Source organism: Cebus imitator, unplaced genomic scaffold, assembly GCF_001604975.1.
Source record: "Cebus imitator isolate Cc_AM_T3 unplaced genomic scaffold, Cebus_imitator-1.0 Scaffold58, whole genome shotgun sequence".
In the NCBI taxonomy this organism is placed as follows: domain Eukaryota; kingdom Metazoa; phylum Chordata; class Mammalia; order Primates; family Cebidae; genus Cebus; species Cebus imitator.
This window is the reverse complement of record NW_016107373.1, coordinates 7,497,880-7,516,560: the sequence shown is the minus strand read 5'-3', so window position 1 is coordinate 7,516,560 and position 18,681 is coordinate 7,497,880. Positions and strand designations below refer to the sequence as shown.

The 18,681-nt window shown below is 38.6% G+C and overlaps 1 protein-coding gene across 8 annotated transcripts in view; it reads right to left on the bottom strand.

The window, feature by feature from the left end:
• The window catches only part of LRRC4C (leucine rich repeat containing 4C), a 211,496-nt gene that overhangs the window by 23,158 nt on the left and 169,657 nt on the right, over positions 1-18,681 (bottom strand). For 3 of the 8 annotated variants that reach the window (XM_037738886.1, XM_017529422.2, XM_037738885.1), the window contains exons 2-3: positions 3,817-3,868; positions 3,502-3,567 (exon numbers count right to left, since the gene is read on the bottom strand). The exons of 1 other annotated variant lie outside the window; for it this stretch is intronic. The gene's annotated coding sequence lies outside the window, so the exon portion shown is untranslated. The remainder of the gene's footprint in view (positions 1-3,501; positions 3,568-3,816; positions 3,869-18,681) is intronic. 4 more of the 8 variants (XM_037738888.1, XM_017529423.2, XM_037738887.1 and 1 more) reach the window with 2 other exon arrangements.

Here is an 18,681-nt window from a genome sequence, read left to right as displayed (position 1 = left end):
AGCTTAAGGTTCTTCCAAAGATAACACAGAATCAATTTTCTTTTGTTTTTGCTTTTCTTGAGAATCGATATTCTAATAATAAGGCAAGTATAAGCACACAACAAAAAAAGATTGAGCTATCATTTTTATCTTCAATATGAGCTCTTTGAAACCACAACATTATTATTTAAATAAGTGTTTATTCTGATTAAACCTGTACACCTATGTATGCATGTGGGCACGTGTGTGTGTGTGTGTGTGTGTGTGTGTGTGTGTAAAAGAGAGAGAGAGAGAATAGGAACTATCACTTTTGCCAGCAATCATGTCCTATCAGACTCTTGTCCTAGCTGCAGTCTTGCTTTCTCTACCTAGTAACCTAGTAATAAATTTGCCATGTATCAATCAACATCTCTGATTGATATCTGGATTTTTTTATTTTTTTGCTTTTTCTCTTCACCCCTTTTCTCCAGTCAGCAACCCTAGGAATATTGCTGCACAAAGTCACTGCTTCATTTATCCCTGAAATTGAGAATTACATTTCCACATGTCTCTTCAGATCCAAGAAGAATGACTTGGAAACAGGATTGCAAGAGACTACCTTCTCCTTGCTTCCTTCCCTTTTTCTTCACTTAGTGTCTTCCGTTCACGTTCATTAGAAAGAGGAGTGAATATCTATTGGGTTTCAGCCTTAAAACCTGTGAACATAGGATCCAAATTAAGAATAATGGAATTGGAATTATAAAAAGGACGCTGGGGAATTAGGTAAAGCCTCAGTTTCCTCATTTGCTATATTAAAGATCTCTCTTTTTTCCTAACCTATAAAATGTGTATGGTACTATCTGTCTTTCCTTTTGCATTGTTGTCTGGATAACTTGAGATAGTTGGTGCATTGTAAGATAATTTTAAACTATAAGTATTAGATAGACTTTGGGGATCAATCATTTTTAAACTTTGAAGTCATACTAAAACCAAAATAAATCAGAAAAGTGAGGGGAGGGAAGGAGACTGAGAGCTCAAAGAACATGGTGTGCTTTCCATATGACAGGCACTAACTTACATACACAGTTTTATTTAATCCATCCAACAACCCCATGAAGTAAGAACATTATTCCTGTTATACAGATGAGAAGCCAGATGCTCTGTAAGTATGTCACTTAACCCAAATCAGACAACTAGCTGTCCAAATCCACCTCCTTTTAGACACTGTACTGTGTAGACATATCTTCTGCTAGCTATGTAAATTTGGGTAAGTGACTTTTTTTTTTTTTTTTAAGAGACAGAGTCTTGCTCTATTACTCAGGCTGGAGTGCAGTGGTGCAATCATAGCTTACTGCAACCTTGAACTTTTGGGCTCAAGTGATCCTCCTACCTCAGCCTCCGTCCACATTAGCTGGGACTACAGGTACATGCTACCAAACCTGGCTACTTTTAAAATATTTTAATAGAGATGAGGTCTTGCTATGTTGTCCAGGCTAAATGACATATTCTTTTGGCAACTTGTTTTCCTCATTTCTAAAGGGCTAAAGACAAGTGCTACTGTGATGTACTAGCTGTAGTATCACATCTAATCCTAGCCAAACCTCATGGCTTAGAAGTGCTTCTATCAATTTTGTCTTTGAGCAACCAAGACAGAGCACTTGGTACCATGTTTAAGGCTTTACAGCCACTCTGTGGTGGGGCCTGAACTTGAACCACCAGCTCCAGATTCATTTTCCTTCCACATGCTATCTGTCAGTGAATTTTGTAGGGTATACTAGAAAACATAAGTAAAAGTACATAACAAAATATATGTTGCACAGTAGGTACTCAGGATGTAGTATGTTTTATCTTTCCCAAGTAAATTCCTGCTTTCTCCTGGAATATGGTCAGCACAGTGTTTTTTTTTGCTTTGGGAGGAAAATAGGAACTCAGGAAAAATATCAATCTGGGTTGAATAAAGAAAGCAGGCCACAGTTGGATATGAATGTGGATTATGATACACAGACTACAAACTTTCAAGTGACAGCCAAGAGTTCTTTCTTACCAATGTGTGCTATCTTAGTAAACTTCACTCCCAATTCTTTCATTTTTGAAGAAAAACATTTCCAGCTAATAACACAATTACACTTAAGTATCAGAGTCCATTTGAGTATTATTGCATTTGTTAAATCTAACTAAGTCCAAATTACTTCCTCATAGCTAATAAGAGAAAGAGGGAGGAAGAGGAGGAGGAGGAGGCGAGAACTGAGGGGAAAAGAGTTTGGGAGGGTTAAAGGAAGAAAAGAAGACACATAAACAGAGTGCTAGAGAGAAAAATAGAGAGGTATCAATGCTGCATATAGCCTCAAGTCCAATAAATGTCAGTTAAACTTGCTGCTCACAGTTTCTATGGAAACCCCTTAAGTTAGGAGTGGAACACAGACATTTTTTGGACTGCAATTCACAAGCTGTTTATTTAATTATGATGAAACATGAGACTGTTAGGGACAATACCATTATCATATGGCAAAATAAAAAGTTGATTTTTTTTCTAAATTAACTTCATGTGCATTGCATGCGAATAAATGCATCTTTTTTTTTTTTTTTAACAGGACTTAACACATTATTTCCTTCAGGCGAACCCCAAATTAGCCAAATGACATTCGTGACAAGGGAATTCTTCAGAGGCCTCATGCCAATTATACCCGCACATGCCCAGTGAACAAAACCAAGGTCCCGGCATATTTTCAGTTAAACCCAAGATAGCACCAAAGTGCAGTACAGCTGGAAAAGCAAGCACATTATTGCCCCATAGATCATTTGTGAGCCATGAATAGGTCTTTGGTGTTTTTCTGGTCTATAGGCATTTGAATATAAAAATAAAACTGTTCAGATTAGCTTTTGCCTTCCAAAATAAACAACTACTTCTAGGGCATTATTCTTGGTGGTCTGAAGAAACATGATTTGAAGCCATCATTGTTCTATCTCTGATGGTTGAACATCACTTGCTTAGGTATTACTTTGGCTGCAGGAAACCATCTAATTGATGGACTCATTTCTACCTTTGTTCTTTCACTAGACAAACATGTAGTTTTCCATTCATTATGTATCAGGCACTGTATGAGGGACATGGGAGGCAAGAAGGCTAAACCCCAGTTCCTGCTTTAATAATAAAGTTTTTGGAAGGAAGTGCATTAATTTTGCCAATAAATATAGAGGACCAACTATGGCTCATAGGTGCTAAGTAATAAACAGGTTCAGAATCCTGCCGTCAAGGAGATTACAGTTTAGTGAAGATACAATAAATCATAGAGCAAAGAGTCAGGGTTCCTGCCTCCTGCTGCCTTTTCTCTCTGCAGATAGAACTACCACTCATGGAAACTGTGCTACAGTAGGTAAATGTATTTATGTGTACGGCATCGTTTGCTGGAGGATGGTGGTGTGAAGAGTAAGCTTCAGAAATATTTCCATGGGACAACCACATTTCCAGTTCTGTCTATCAGCCACGAATACCCTCATAAAATATTTAGCCCAGAAAATATGACTGAATGAGGAGGCACTCACAAGATAAGTGAATCCCAAGGAAAGTCATCTCTGGAGTCAAGCAGGGAACATGAGGCTGTTTCTAAACTGGCAAAGAGAAACACAAGAAATTTGCAAATATGACTCAGTGGATATGTCTTTTCTACTATATTGCAGCTTATTTTTTGGAATTCAGTAGTGGTTTGCAGTAGCTGGACTTCCCACAAATTGCTCGCATTAGCAAAGCCAGTCGTTGCTGTTATCAGATTTGACAGTGTATAATGAGTCATTTCACATTAGCTGCAGTTGTAGTGTTCAGCATATTGTGGGAAAGATTTAGCATGAATCATCACCCACCTAGCTCTCCACTGGGGTCTCTATGCTGTAAATAGGCAGTGTGTTTGCCAATCTAAAAAAAAATAGAGAGAGAGAAAAGAAAGCATCCATTAGAATAATTCAGCGCATTTCTTGATCTGTCACCACTACAGCCACCACTACAGACACCACTGGTGACATTTATTGAATTGCCACTGTATTTTAACACTAACCTGGGCAGAAAGCCAAAGCAACTCTCCTAACTACTCTTTTGAACAATGCATTTTTTAATGCCAATAAAAAATGCATTTGGATTCAGAAGAAATGTAGTCTATACTTGGTTCTGACTTATTAGATACGTGACCTTAAGTAAGTCACATTTTCTCTCTGACCTAGTGTCCTGATAAGAACCACCTCATAAGATTAAAGCAGATAATGCATTATCGTGATGGATAGGAAAGAGTTAAATAGAAAACTCAATTACTAAAGTCAAATGGGATGTTAAGAGTTTGACATAGGCATCTGTTACAAACTCTATTTGATATTGCCCCCTCCCCCCCACCACATCCCCAGACAAAAAAGATATGAAATCTTTCCTCTCACTACACATCTTTCATCCCACCCCACTATTCCTTTGGCCCTGGCAGAATAAAAGTTAGAATCTGAGACTGAGGGCCACACACAGTACTTAAAGCAAAGAGATCCTAAGAGCTAGAGCTCACATTTTACAATGTATAATGAAGTAAAAGAAACTTTCTGTAATTCCAACAAATACAGGTCTTCTAACCTTGGAAATACAGTTGGTACAGACTGTACAAAGAGGAGACCCAGAGCAACTGCAGATAGAAAGATCCCTCACAATAATCAAGATCAAGGGACTGACATGGATATTGAAATCACCAAGAAGTCTATCCAGGGTAAGTATGGAGAGAACAACAGGGAGGCAGATGTTAAAATCTTCAAGGATTATGAAGGAGTGAAGCCCGGACTATGGCTGACTCCAACAAGTTGTTAGCAGGTGGTACAGTCTGACAGCATAGGTTTCACTGCTGGGCATTTTACTGTATTAGATGATTTTATTTGGAATAGACAGTGTAAATAAAAGTGCTTATATATGCATACATATACATACACACATACACATATATATAAAATATATATATTTTTATATATAGACTATATATATTTTATATGTAGAATATATATATATAGAGAAAATATATATATATATATATATATATTGAATATAGCAATATATCACGAATGGCATCATTCTTGCAAGTAAAACTGAATGGATCAAAATTTATTTTAGAAATAATCTGTGGATTTTCTGTCCATAGGCTTAAAATAAATGTATAACTCAGCTGGGCACAGTGGTTCACACCTGTAATCATAGCACTTTGGGAGGCCAAGGTGGGTAGATCACCTGAGGTCAGGAGTTCGAGACCAGCCTGGCCAACATGGCAAAACCCTGTCTCCACTAAAAATGCAAAAGTCAGCCAACATGGTGCTGCACGCCTGTAGTCCCAACTACTCAGGAGGCTGAGGCAGGAGAATTGCTTGGACCTGGTAGGTGGAGGTGGCAGTGAGCCAAGATCACACCACTGCACTCTAGTCGGGGTAAAAAAACAAGAGTCTATCTCCAAAAAAAAAAAAAAAAAAAAAAAAAGGTCAATTTTATAAAATGTTTTCCCAAATCTCATGGTTTCAAGAAGCATTAACTACCCTTCAGTAGGATATATGAAATATGAATCGTAATTTAATGTGCCTGGGATTTTAAAAACTTTAGAGGAAGTTGGTAGGTAACAATTAGTGTGTGTAGAGAGGCAAAGAAAAGGCAGGAGGTGAAAACATATTTATTGCTAAATCAAATAGCCAATTCTCAATTTTCATATTATGCAAAAGTTATTAATATTTGGCATAATGATCACTCGGTCCTTTCTGAAACACCTTTTGCACTTGGATCCTAGGAAACAACTCCCTTGCTCCCCCTCTTGCTTCAGTGATAACTCTGCTGAACATCCATTGCTGGTTGTGTCTCGTCTCACAGGCCAATGAGTCTTGGAGCACCCCAGGTCTCAAATCAGTGGACATCTTATTTATCTATACTCTCTCTCTAGGTGATCGTATAATGCTTTTAAACACCACCTATAAACTGAAGACTGCCAAACCGAAATCTCCAACAGGCTTGCAGACTTGTATATACTACTGCTTATTCAAGACCTCCATTTGGAGGCTTCAAAAATCAACCTGTCTATAATCAGACTCTTCATTTCTATTTAACCCGACAAAGGTTTCTTTTCTAATGGCAATTGCATTCATTCATACGACTAAACATTTTAAGCTCTTACTGTGTACGAAGCACCATTTCAGGAATGATTTTTCCAGGAGCTCAGAACAAAGTCTACCTTCAAACTTTTTTTTTTTGGTCTCATACCTTCTCTTTTTGGATTATATCTACACCTCATCCCCTTTATTTCCTCTCACCTATGCTTTGGAAATTCTATATATCAGTATTCTGGTTTCTTCTCCAGACACATCTGTTGCTGTGTCTTGGTCCAGTTTCTCTCTGGATAGTTGGAGAATTCCACAGCCTGGTCTAATATCTGGTTTCCCTGCTTCTAATTTCTCCACATAGTGGAGGGATCCTATTTGAATTAAAGTCAGATCATATTCCTTCTCAGTGCTCAAGGTCTTCTCACAACACTCAGAGTAATATTAAAGCCCTAATGGCCAGTAATATTTTTTTCTGCATCTCTCCTACTTCTTTGATCTCATTTTCCTAAAACTGTTGCTCCTACTCACTCCACTCTGACCATCACACTGGCTCCTTATTGTTTCTGCAAGCACAGTGCCTTCTCAGGGACCTTGTATATGCTGTTTGCTCTACCTGGAATGCCCTTCACCCAGAGAGACCTATACCCGTGTCTGCACTCCATGACAGTAGTGCCACCTTTCATGCAAGTACCTGTATACTTTGCTTCCTCACTTCCTTCAGGGCTCTGCTAAACCTGTTCAGAGAAGTCTTCTCTGGCTATGCTGCTTAAAACATTTATTTCTCTTGATAAAGCATCTCAAAACTAGGGATAATATGTACACATTTATTGATTTTCTCTCTCCTCCAACAAGAATATGAGTTCCCAGGAAATAGAGCTTATATGATTTGTTTATTGATGAATTTCCAACAGTAGCCCAATTTCATAGGTGAGGAAACTAAAGCTCAGAGAGCTGAGTGCCTTCCTTGTGGGCTTTTCCGGAGAAAATGAGGATTACTAAGTAGGAAAGAGTATAAACCTAGGGGTAGTGAATGTTGCTAGATCAGGGCTGCAAAAAATACAGCCAAAGTACAGCTGTTAAGTTCATAAATTCTATCATCAGACTATCATCAGAGATAGTCATTTTGTGACTTGCAGAAAGTTATATAATATTTTAGGTTTCAATTTCCTCATCTGTAAAATTAGAGTGATGATAATAATAGAATCAACTTCAAAAGGTTGTTCTAAACCTGAAATGAAATGATATCCATAAACCAACAAGCCTGGCTTATCATGCTTTCTCTAATAATGGGAACTATTATTATCTGAGAGTTAATTTCTCTGAATTATATATATTTTTCTGAATTCTCCTTCATTTAAAAAATGCTGAACATAATTATCCATCTGCTGTCAGCAGACCCTTCATCCACTGTTTATCGAGCCCTGCTCGAAACACTTACTAATGGCTAAACAATTCATCCTCTTTTCTAAAATGATTATTTAAGGCCAAATGTGGTACTTATTCCCAAATATATAATTAAGCCTGGACTTGGGAATATACAAATCAAGGTGATAATCCTTCTTGATTTTTTACATAGCACTTTGTTAAAAGGTCTTGTTGAAAACAAGACTAGTAATAAGGAAGATGATGATGAAGATTGTATCTTTTGTTAATATTGTAAATTACAATTTGAAAAATTGTTTCATGTGCATTATGCTATCTGTCCCTCAACAAATATGGGAGGAAGGCAAATGAGACTACAATTTTTCATTTTGCAGTTAAAAAAGTTAAAGTATAAGAAAAATAATGTGATTAAGGTTTATAAAAAGTCCTAATATGTGTTAAGAGTTTATATAAGAAGTCAAATATTTGAAGCCTTAGGCTAGTGATCTGCCTATTACACGGTCTTTTAACACAAACACTTTAAGGAAAAAAGGAGATATTTTCTGCAATGAATCCTTCCAAGGTTGTTTAAATTTCTAGAGACTCACTTTTTTGTGTTCCTTTAACACATTGTACTTCTATGTCCAATGTGAGGGGAAGGGAAAAAACATTTATTGAGCAACTATCAACCACTGTGCTAGTTTTCCATATTGTACTTGCTTGCTCATGTGTCTTTCTGCCTCATTAGACTGCATGCCCCAGTGGGACAGGCAACATATTCCATTCCATGGGCATGCATACCCCAGTAACTGCTGTGTAATATGTGTTCAATAAATGTTTCTTGAGTAAGAAAAGGAAATCGCTTATTTGGTGAAATAAGCTTATATACAGAAACAAAGCAACTAAAGTATATCCCAAAATTTAAACTATATAATCAATTAGCATGATTACAGAAAATGTCATGAAATTGTCACCTCCTAGGTCAAAAACTGGTGACTATCAGCAGTTTTATATGGTTCTAAACAATAGTTTCCAAAGAAAAATAATGATTTTAGAAATGTCCAGTTGGCCAAATTTCTAGGATCTATGGAAATCCTTTTCAGCTTATGTCTAGTCATATAAACTTTATGTCCCAACCAAGGGGAAAAAAGCCAATATTTTTATTTCAATGAAAAGTCTTCTAACCTCAAACATTCAATTTGTGAAAGGGTAATTAAAATTGAAACTGGAATAGGTCATTCAGTTACTGAGTTATAAAGACGACTTATCTATTGATTACCTATACCAGGGTCTACAAGTTAGAGCAGAGAAGTCATCTATTTGCCTTACCATAGCTTAAAATCTAGTGCTACTGCCATTTATACATTATAGAAAGATAAAATGTCCATACTGTTTTCTCTAATACAGCAGCTTAAATATTACTACTTCTGAACAGTTCTCACTTACTTTTTTCTCATTTGACTTGCTCACAGAAAAAAGATAACCACTTTATTATTATTTTTTCCATAGTGTTCTCTTCATGAGACTATCAGTATAAGGACCAGGACCGTATTCTTTTAATCAGTGCATTGTCACTGCAAAGCCCTATGCTGGGCATATACCAGGAAATGAATTGTTTAAATTAAATGCATATCTATAGACATAGATGAAATTATAAAGGCTACCAAATCATCTCTCTGGCTGCTAGAAGTACCCTAGTTTAACAGGAGAAAGCAAGGTATATGGAGTAGGAGATGGTACATATAAAGTGTCCTTGATTTTTAAGTAACAGCACCTGGTTGACCCCTTGTTCTAACTGATCTGAAAGGACACAGTCTGAAAGGACACATGATAGCTGTGCTTTCCTTAAATGTGGCATTTATCTTCATGAGTGTAGCGATGAGGGATGGATCAGGACTGGAACAGTCATCAGTGACTTATCCCATCTCTTCACAAGTGAAGATAAATGACACAAAATACCGGCCACTGTGCATTATATATATGTATTCCGCATTTACACCCACAGACATAAATACACTATAGACCTTTTCCTCAACCTGATTGTCATTTTCAAAATATACACCTCACAATAGCAACAGAAAACCTAGGGGGTAGTCAGAGAGTGAAAAATGCTGAAATAACTTCTGTAAGACAAGCTGTACCCTGTGAGGGGATGCCTCAACAGACCCTATCTGTAGGAACTCTAAAATGGTATAAGCCTTCAAGTACAATTTCCACATGTCTCTGACTGTTTTCATTAAACTAACTTATAAAACAGTCACAAAGAGCCCCCAAGGATGCCGCATAAGGACACTCTACAACAAGGTGGTCCTGAAACAATGGCTTCTGAGTATTTTCAGTCATCTACAAATAGTCCTCCTGGTTTACATTATTCTAAAACAGTATTCCTTATCTTCAGATGATGTGCTTTCCTTGATTTCTGAGTTGGACTAGAACATCCTCATTAAGTTTCTTAAACTGATACTAAGGTAGATAAGGCACAAAAATTTGAATAATGACATCATGAGGGATGAACTTCCTGCTCAACACTGGTAGCTAGATACTGTGGGAACTCTGTGTCACCCTGCCATTGGGTATAGCATTTTCTAGGTTCCAGTGGCATAGCACCATTGAGAACACACAGGATTAAATTAAGTCATTGCTTTCAAACGTAAATCTTATTTAAAGTGGGCCCTGTTGGGAACGACCTAGTCTTCTGGATTTAATCCTAGAAAATGTTTATGTCTAGATTATCAGAAACTCATTACCATAGCAGTTGGGAATCGTAGCTCCTGCCTCATGTTGCAAGTACCTGACTTTTCCCCAACTTCATTAGCCCTTCTCCCCAACTTCATTAGCCCTTCTCCCCATTTAATAGTGGGCACTGACCTCTACCTGAAGGTAGAAGAAATCCTGGCCATCTTGTTAAGCCTTATTCTCATACAGCCTCATGACGTCATTACTGATCTTAGGCTTCAAAAGTTATACTCCATACCCTATACTATGGGAAGTTTGTCCAATTTGGTTTGAAGACAACACCTCCATATTTCCGATCTCTTTTAGCATCCCTGTACTGTTGCACGAATCTAGGTCTTTTTATTATAATGTATCCAATGTCCAAGTCCCTTGAAAACTAAGAACCTGGCTTGCTGTGCAATTTTCTAGATTCCAACCTTATCACCCTAACTTCCTCCAGGACTGATTGCCTTTCTTCTACATTTTTTTCTTATTTAACATTAATATCTTAATAGCAGAGACTGTTCTAGACACTGGGGATTCTGCAGTGAATCAGAGAGTGAAGACATCTCACTTCATGGGGCTTACCTTTTGTGGGTTAGACAGATAATTTTTTAAAAAGATGAAGTAGACATTATTGTTCAGATGAAAAGAAACAATTCAGAGGAAACTTTTTTTCTTTTTATTTAACGTTTAAGTTCAGGGATACATGTGCAAGTTTGTTATATAGGTAAACTTCTGTCATGGGGGTTGGTGTACAGATTATTTCATCACCCAGGTATTTCACTAGTCCCCATTAGTTATTTTTCTTGATCCTCTCCCTCCTCCTACCCTCTACCCTCTGATAGGCCCCAGTATGTGTTGTTTCCCTCTTTGTGTCCATGTGTTCTCATCTTTTAGCTCCCACTTATAAATGAGAAGATGCATTATTTGGTTTTCTGTTCCCATGCTACTTTGCTAAGAATAATGACCTCCAGCTTCATCCATGTCCATATAAAGAACATGATCTCATTCATTTTTATGGCTACATAGTATTCTATGGTATACATGTATTATATTTTCTTTATCCAATCTACCATTGATGGGCATTTAGGTTAGTTCCATGTCTTCGCTATTGTGAACAGTGCTGCAATGAACATATAAGTGCATGTGTCTTTATGGTAGAATGATTTATATTCCTTTGGGTATATACCCAGTAATGGGAGTGCTGGGTCAAATGGTGTTTCTCACTTTAGGTTTCTCAGGAATTGCCACACTGTTTTCCACAATGGTTGAGCTAATTTACAATCCCACCAACAATGTATAAGCATTCCTTATTCTCTACACCCTCACCAGCATCTATCATTTTTTGACTTTTTAATAATAGCCATTCTGACTGGTATGAGATGGTATCTCATTGTGGTTTTGATTCATTTCTCTAATGATCAGTGGTATTGAGCTTTTTGTCATACGCTTTTTGGCCACATGTATGTCTTTTTTAAAAAAGTGTTTATGTCCTTTGCCCACTTTTCAGTGGAGTTGTTATTTTCTTGTAAATTAGTTTAAGTTCCTTATAGATGCTGGATATTAGACCTTTGTCAGATGCATAGTTTGTAAATATTTTCTTCCATTTTGTGGGTTGTCTGTTTATTCTGTTGTTAGTTTCTTTTGCTGTGCAGAAGATCCTTAGTTTACCTAGATCCCGTTTATCTTTGCTTTTGTTGCAACTGCTTTTGGTGTCTTCATCATTAAATCTTTGCCTGTTCCCATGGCCAGAATGGCATTGCTTAGATTGTCTTCCAGAGTTTTTATAGTTTTGTGTTTTACATTTGTCTTTAATCCATCTTGAGTTAATTTTTGTATATGGTGTAAAGAAGGGGTCTGGTTTCAATCTTTTGCATATGGCTAGCTAATTACCCCAGCACTATTTTGAATAGGAAGCCCTTTCCACATTGCTTTTGTCAGCTTTGTCAAAGATCAAATAGTTATAGGAATGCAGCATTACTTCTGGGCTATTTTGTTCCATTAATATGTCTCTTTTTGCACCAGTACCATGCTGTTTTGGTTACTGAAGCCCTGTAGTATAGTTTGAAGTTGGGTAGTGTGATGCATCCAGTGTTATTCTTTAAATGCCTTGGCTACTTGGGCTTTTTCTGTGGCAGGGAAGGACAAGGGTTTCATATGAATTTTAAAATAGTTTTTTCTAGTTCTGTGAAGAATGTCATTGGCTGTTTAATAGGAATATCATTTAATCTATAAATTGCCTTAGGCAGTATAGCCATTTTAATAGCAGTGATTCTTCCTGTCCATGAGCATGAAATGCTTTTCCATTTATGTCATCTCTGAATTCCTTGAGCAGTGTTTTTTAGTTCTCACTGTAGAGGTCACTGTAGGGACCTGGTTAGCTGTATTCCTGGTATTTTATTCTTCTTGTGGTAATTGTGAATGGGACTGTGTTCCTGATTTGGCTCTTGGCTTGACTGTTGTTTGTGTATAGGAATGCTAGTGATTTTTGTATATTAATTTTGCATCCTGAGACTTTGCTGAAGTTGTTCATTAACTTAAAGAGCTTTGGGGCCAAGACTATGGGGTTTTGTAGATAAAGGATCGTGTTGCCTGTAAGCCAGGGATAGTTTGACTGAGAGGAAACTTTAAATTAGTGGTCTGGTAAGGCCCCTCTGAAAAAGAGATGTATAAATTCAAGAATGACAAGAAAGAACTTCAATATAAAAACATCTGGAAGAAAAATATTCCAGGGAGCCAGGCGCAGTGGCTCACGCCTATAATCACAGCACTTTGGGAGATTGAGGTGGGCAGACCATGAAGTCAGGAGTTTCAGAACAGTCTGGCCAACATGGTGAAACCCAATCTCTACTAAAAATACAAAACATTAGCCGGGTGTGGTGAAAGGTGCCTGTAATCCCAGCTAGTCAGAAGGCTGAGGCAGGAGAATGGCTTGAACCCAGAAGGTGTAGGTTGCAGTGAGCCAAGATTGTATCATTGCACTCTAGCGTGGGCCACAAAAAAAAGACTCCATCTCAAAAAAAAAGGAGAAAAAGAAAAATATTCCAGGAAGAGAGACTAGGTAACATAAAGTCTTCAATTTTGAAGGAGCATGTTGTACTTAAAGAATAATAAGGGGAAGAAATAGGTCAGTCTAGTAGACATAACAGGGGCAAGCAAATGATGTTAGAGATGTAGTTGGAGGAAGTATTAGTTTCCTGTGGTTGCCACAGCAAGTTACCACAAAGTTGATGATATCAAACAATGGAAATTTATCCTCTAAGAGTTCTGGAAGCTGGAAGTCTGAAATTGAGATGCTGTCAGGGCTCCACTCCTTTCAAAATCCCTAGGGAAGAATTCTTCCTTGCCTCTTCCAACTTTGGTGGCTCTAAGTGTTCCTTGGCTTGTGGCTACATGAATCCAGTCTCTTCCTCTACCCCCGCATGGCCCTTCATCTCTTCTCCCTGTGTCTCTCCTCTGTGTGTCTCTATAAGGACATTTTTCATTGTACTTGGGGTTCACCTGGATAATCCAGGATGATCTAATCTCAAGATCCTCAACTTAATTCAATATACAATGACTTTTTTTCCAAATAAGGTCACATCTGGCTTCTGGGCTTAGTAGGTAGATTTTTTTGTGTTAAAAAAAAAAACAAAACATTCAACATACTAAAGAGAGCTAGGCCTTGCAGGCCAGGTAAAGCAATTTCTTTGTATTCTTTATGTGATAAAAAGATCATAGAAAATTTTACATTAGAAAATAATATAGTTTGAATAGACTTTTTTCTTTAAAAGAGACATGGTCTTGCTCTGTGGCCCAGGCCGTATTGCAGTAGCATAATCATAGCTTATTGCCACCTTGAACTCCTGGGCTCAAGTGATCCTCCCACCTCAGCCTACTCAGTAGCTGGGACTACAGGCACATACCACCATGCCTGGATAATTTTTAATTTTTGTAGAGACCTGGTCTTGCCATCTTGTCCAGGTTGGTCTCAAACCCCTGAAGCTCAAGAAATCCTCCTGCCTCAGCCTCCCAATGTACTAGTAAAGGCATGAGCCACCATGCCCACCTGATTTAAACTTTAAGTCTATCAATCATTCTGACCATGTATGAGAACTAATTGAAGGGAGCAACGGTAGATCAGTGATACATGAGAGAGATGGTTTGATCTTTGGGGGCAGCAGTAGAAATAGAAGTAGAAGATTAAGAATTTGTTATGGAGGTAGGGCTAAGGTTTGCTTAGGGATTAGATATGGGGGTGGTAGTGAGAGAAACCAAAAAAATGCCATCTGCCAACTACCTAAATATCATCTGCTCTTGAACTCCCCACTGCCATGCTCCATATGCCTGCAAGAGTGTTTGTGTCAAGGGATCACCTCTACCTCCCTAGCTATTCTTAGACCTTTGAAAATATTATCTTCTCTGTTAGTCTGGTTCTAAAGTTCCTGTGGCAGGCTGTGCCTTCTCTAACTTTTCCCCAAGAGTTTTCCCTGTCCAGTGACAAATTTTGCTTTTAAACAAGGCTGTCCCAGTTCTTTTCCACTCCAATCGAGTTCCCTGGGGCATCCAAACCACAACCAAGACAATAAGCTCTGAAATGTCAGGGATTTTTGCATTTTCTTCAGATCAAGGTAAATGAAAACTCTTTGAAACAAGCCTAACAAAGTTTCAGAGCCCAATTATACAGCAGTCATTATCTCAGTGGCATGCATACACGCAGTAGGTAAGCCTCTATAGAACTAGAGTTTCTATACTGTTTTTCTAGTTCAGATACCTCTTGTGGATACATGAAGACATTTGTATAATCAAAATAATATCAGTTCTCATAGTTATATCTTTTCAAGAAATTATAATTTCAAGTCAAGTATGTTTCTCCTTTACTAGTTTGAAATTGTGATTAAGAACTCAGCCTTAAAGTGTTCTGAAGTAGTACACGCAAGGTAGAGACAAGAGATGGAAATTTGCTACAGTTTATAAAGTGAAGTCCCCTTGGTGAAGGCCAAATTTTCATATTGTGTAAACCATTATAATAAAATGTAGCTGGAAGCCTGTAATATACTTTTGGATTTTGGGGCAGAAACAAGGCAACATGAGATCTCTGTCATTATTCTCTGACGTTAGGCTATTCCTCTGTGAGTTGTTCCTTAAGATACTTCACAAAGTCTACAACTATTTTTTCTAATAACTGCCTGCCAAGCTTATTTTTAAGTAAACTTTTTTTTTTCCCCCGGAATAATTTCAGCTTCAAAATTCACATTTAACCTGATGGAAGGGATCATGGTGGATGGGAGACAGGACTAGATTGCAGCTCCCGATAGAGCAGCATCTGGAGGCTTGCACTGTGAATTTTAGCTCCAGATGAACTATAAGAACAAACCAGCAATCCCAAGAGGACCCACAGACCCTCTGAAGGAAGTGGACTGTTCCTGCAGGACCCAGGAGACACCTCAAATTCTGTGAGTGCCCCAACTGTGGAAATGGGAAAGGGAGACCCTCCTCTCCAAACACACACCCCAGCTGGAGAAGGTGAAAGTCTGTTTGTGGGAGAAGTTCCTGACTTTACTGGGAGCTGAGTCAAGCTAGAGAGCCAAGTGAAATACAGACGTAGAGAGAGGAAGCGGCAGAAAGGCCCTGGGAGCTTACTGGATCCCCAAGTAGCCCATTTCTCTGTGGCACCACAGGGATTCATTGGGAGGGTCGCAGGGGGGTAAAACTCCACAGGGAGAAGGAATTTCCCCAGCTGAACTTGGTAGCTATTTGAAGGGGGTGGGAAGCCTCCTGGCCAGCACTCCAGGGAGGGCACAAATCCCTCATGCAGACTTCACAGGCAGGGGAAGAACTAAGGCCCTTTTCTTTCACAGCTGGGAGGCAGCGTCCAGCAAGTTTTCAAGCCCCTCTCGCCCTCTGCCTGGAAAGAGTCTCGAGGCTGTGGTGGGGGTACAATGTGAGTGAGACCAACCCTTCGATTTGTGTGGGAGCTGGGTGAGGCATGTGACTGCCGGCTTTCCTCTACTTCCCCGACAACCTTCATAGCTCAGCAGAGGCAGCCATAATCCTTCTTGTACCCAACTCCAGTGACCTGGGAATCCCATCCCCAATCCCCACAGTAGCCACAGCAAGTCTCATCCAAGGGGAGTCTGAGCTCAGACATGCCTAGCCCCGCCCCCACATGATGGTCCTTCCCTATCGACCGTGGTAGTGGAATACAAACGGTGTATTATATTGGGGTTCTAGTGCCCCACCCACCACCTGTCTCTTTCCACACTACTATAGCTGTTGCTTTCTGGGAAGCACCACCTCCTGGCAAGAGGCCAACTAGCACAAAAATAGAGCATTAAACCACCAAAGCTAAGGGCCCTCACAGAGTCCATTGCATCCTCTGCCACCTCCACCAGAACAGGTGCTGATATCCATGGCTGAGAGACCCACAGACAGTTCACATCACAGGACTCTATGCAGACAACCCCCAGTACTAGCCTGGAGCCGGGCAAACTCACTGAGGAGTGGCTAGACCCAGAAGAGAGACAACAACCACTGCAGTTCCACTCTCAGGAAGCCACGCCCATCAAGGGAACACCATGTGTGTCAAAAGAATCTGAACAACAGCCTTCAGCCTTAGACCTTCCCTCTGACAGAGCCTATGCAAATGAGAAGAAACCAGAAAACCAACCCTGGTAATATGACAAAACAAGGCTCATCAGCACCCCACCCCCTCCTTGCAAAATCACACTAGAAATCACACTAGTTTTAGTTTACCAGCAATGGACCCAAACTAAGAAGAAATCCCTGATTTACCTGAAAAGAAATTCAGGACATTAGTTATTAAGCTAATCAGGGAGGACTAGAGAAAGGTGAAGCCTAATGCAAGGAAATCCAAAAAATGGTATAAGAAGTGAAGGGATAAATATTCAGTGAAATAGATAGCTTAAATTAAAAAGATAATAAAATAAAAAATTCAGGAAACTTTGGACACACTTTTAGAAATGTGAAATGCTCTGGAAGTCTCAGCAATAGAATTGAACAAATAGAAGAAATAAATTCAGAGCTTGAAGATAATGTCTTCAAATTAACCCAATCCAACAAAGATAAAGAAAAAATGAATAAAGCATCCAAGAAGTCTGGGATTATGTTCAATGAACAAACCTAAGAATAATCAATCAGTGTTCCTGAGGACAAAGAGAATTCTAAAAGCTCAGAAAACATATTTGGGGTAATAATCATAGAAAACTTCCCTGGCCTAGCTAGAGATCTAGATATCCAAATACAAGAAGCAAAAAAACCCTTGGGAAATTTATCACAAAAAGATATTCACCTAGGCACACTGTCATCAGGTTATCCAAAGTTAAGAGGAAGGAAAGAATCTTAAGAGCTGTGGCACAGAAGCACCAGGTAACCTATAAAGGAAAACCTATCAATCAGATTAACAGCAGATTTCTCAGGAGAAACCCTACAAGCTAGAAGAGACGGGGGCACTATCTTTAGCCTCCTCAAAACAATTATCAGCCAAGAATTTTGTATCCAGTGAAACTAAGCATCATATGGAAAGGAAAGACACATTTGTTTTCAGACAAATGCTGAGACAATGCACCATTACCAAGCCACCACTACAAGAACTGCTAAAAGGAGCTCTAAATCTTAGAGTGAATCCTGGAAACACATCAAAACAGAACGTTTTTAAAGCATAAATCACATAGGACCTATGAAACAAAAATACAAGCTAAAAAGCGAAAGAAAAAAACAAAGTACACAGGAAACAACTCAATGAATACAACAGTACCTAACATTTCAATACTAACATTAAATGTAAATGGCCTAAATACTCCACTTAAAAGATAAAGAACTCACCAACCCAACTCAACTATCTACTGCCTTCAGGAGGCTCACCTAACACATAAGGACTGATAACTTTAAAGGGGCAGAACAAAGGCAAATAGACACCAAGAGTGAGCAGGGGTAGCTAGTCTTATATCAGACAAAACAAATTTTAAAGCAGTAGTGGTTAAAAGAGACAAAGAGGGACATTACATAATGATAAAAGGCGTTGTCCAACAGGAAAATATCACAATCCTAAACATACATGCTCCTAACACTGGCACTCCCAAATTTGTAAAACAATTACTAATAGACCTAAGAAATGAGACAGACAATAACACAATAATAGTGGGAGACTTTAATACTCCACTGACAGCGCTAGTCAGGTCATCCAGATAGAAAGTCAACAAAGAAACAGTGGAATTAAACTATACCTTGGAACAAATGGACTTAGCAGATATATATAGAACATTTCATCCAACAACTGCAGAATACATATTCTATTCAACAGCACATGGATCTTTCTCCAAGATAGACCTTATGATAGGCCATAAAATGAGCCTCAATTGAAGAAAATTGAAATTGTATCAAGCACTCTCTCAGATCACAGTGGTATAAAACTGGAAATCAACTCCAAAAGAAACCTTCAAAACCATGCAAATACAAGGAAATTAATTAACCTGTTCCTGAATGAGCATTGGGTCAAAAACAAAGCTAAGATGAAAATTAAAAAATTCTTTGAACTGTATGACAGTAATG